The sequence below is a fragment of the Priapulus caudatus genome, unplaced genomic scaffold (genome assembly GCF_000485595.1).
Source record: "Priapulus caudatus unplaced genomic scaffold, Priapulus_caudatus-5.0.1 Scaffold2253, whole genome shotgun sequence".
In the NCBI taxonomy this organism is placed as follows: domain Eukaryota; kingdom Metazoa; phylum Priapulida; class Priapulimorpha; order Priapulimorphida; family Priapulidae; genus Priapulus; species Priapulus caudatus.
In genome coordinates this window covers 32,173-34,373 of record NW_014579314.1, presented here as the reverse complement: position 1 = coordinate 34,373, position 2,201 = coordinate 32,173, and the positions used below count along the sequence as shown (strand labels likewise).

At 46.6% G+C, this 2,201-nt stretch overlaps 1 protein-coding gene across 1 annotated transcript in view; it reads left to right on the top strand.

Annotated features, from left to right (window-relative positions):
• The window catches only part of LOC106818450 (superoxide dismutase [Cu-Zn]-like), a gene marked incomplete at its 5' end in the record, with an annotated part of 5,748 nt that overhangs the window by 2,039 nt on the left and 1,508 nt on the right, over positions 1-2,201 (top strand). The window lies entirely within an intron of this gene.

The window sequence follows — 2,201 nt, the reverse complement described above, 5'->3', positions numbered from 1 at the left end:
CGTACTCCCTCAATGACGGTCTTGGCTGAGACACACATACAAAAAAATTGCACTCCCAAATATTTTGCCTGCCCTCCCACAATACTCATTCCTGGAATACCCTGCTCCTCCGTACATCTGTCGATCGTTCGATACATCTCCGTTCCGCATCATCTCGTTTCGTACGCGCTTCGTCTCCGTTTCCCAATTCCGCGCTTCGTCTCCCTTTCCCCATTCTGCGCTTCGTCTCCACACTGTATCTACCGTTTCGCACACGTTCCGTCTCCGTTCCGCATCTCCAATTCCGTGCGTGTTCCGTCTGCATTCGGCATCTCCGTCTCCGTTCCGCATCTCCGATTCCGTGCGTCGTTTCCATTCCATGTTTCATCGCCTATCTTCGCGTCTCCCGTTTCGTACGCATTGCTTCTCCGTCTCTTCGGTTGCGCATGCGTCAATGCGGCACCGGCTAGCGGAAAAAAAATGAGCGAAAGAGCGCACGGCGGAATGGCATTCGCGAAACCTCGACCGCACGCCGCTTGCGCTCTTTAGTAACTCACTCGCCCTTGCTTACATCGCTGGCACGCGCACCGACGTCCATGATAGCCGGAGATATATAATTATTAATATATGTATGTATATATATATATATATTATTTCATAAAATATAATTTGAAATATAGACGGAGAAAGATTTACATGTATAATCAAGTCAGATTGATCAGATTTTCGACAAGATCTGGTCGACCAGTAATTAATGCAATTAGTGCACGGCAGCTGCTGATAAGCCATATCGGAAAGTCCCCGCCGCCATATTGAGATCAGATGTGGCGGTATAAGTTGCCTATATATAACATGGTTAGGAATCTTAGGATAGGACTAGTCTAGGGTTTTGATCTATAATTCTCTTCACTAACATCGTACTTCAATTCGCAAGTTTACAGAAACATTTACAAAATATGATTGTGGTATGGTCATTTGGGATATTTTGCAATGTTTGTGTTAATGCAAAAACTAAAAATGCACGAGTGTTTACTCATTAATCATGTGCTTTCCTAAGCGCGCCTCGGCCATTTTTCTATGACCTAAATAGCACAGCTTGACTTTCCGATATCGCTTATCGTACCTATCATCTTACTTGCCAGAGTTGCCCTCGTTTGATTTTGCGCTGTGCATTGATTAGCTCTACACCGTGGCGCCATCTACGTGTGTGATAACGAGATAATAATGACATTGGTTCTCACCATTCACGAACGACAACTACTGATTGCAATTTCTTCGAAAATCCGCTAGAATTGTTATTAATTATTAATTAATAATCAGTTGATAAATTAATTTGAACTCTTTCAAAGTAACTAATTAATTTGAACTAGTTTGACCGGTTTTATGGCCGGCGAACCGTGGTACTTCTGATATCTCGGTGTTCGTCAGCTTGCACAACCCACATTCATCATCAACAACAACTGCCGACAATAGTCGCCGCGATTCGCATTAACAGACCTGCCAACCTGCGATTCATGAAAATAGTAAGGCTTTTCTTTTCTTGCAGCAGGCGGCCATTTTGTTTGTATGTTATGCGCGCAATGAATGATGGGACTAACTCTAGATCATGGGGGCCTGGCGGGGGGCCGAGCCCACCCACAAATTTTCTGTGCCCCCCCCACTGAATATACCGGCGGAGATTGCAAACGATAAGGTTTAAGCCTAGCGCAGACATCGCGCGTATAGCTATGGGGGGCCTCTGGGGGGGCACGAAGCCCCACCCACAAATTATTTGTGGGCCCCCCCCCCACCTGAAATTCAAAAATGCCCGCTGATAAAAAAAAATTGAAATTACTATTAAAAACAATGCGTTAGAACAGATATAATACAAAGAAAGTTATTATATTGTGCCCCCCCCCCCTCTACGCGAAAATGCTAAGCCCCCCAAGTGCCCCCCCCCCCCCCCCCCCGCTGCAAAAAATCCTAGCTACGCACTGGGCAGACCTCATGCGATTTTTGGCTGGCCTTGTCGCTGCAATCTGCAACGCAAGCGTCGTCGATGTGTCACCGCGTCGTGCGCCACCACCGTGCGATTTCGACAAGCAAATTTGGGAGCGATTGCGAGCCAACGAGTCGCCATAAAAATCAAACAAGTTTGATTTCTTGGCAACTCGTCGCAAGCGACCAGATTCCCCGCTACGGGTTGCAGTTGCCACGTTCCCGCAGAACGTGGCGATTATCCC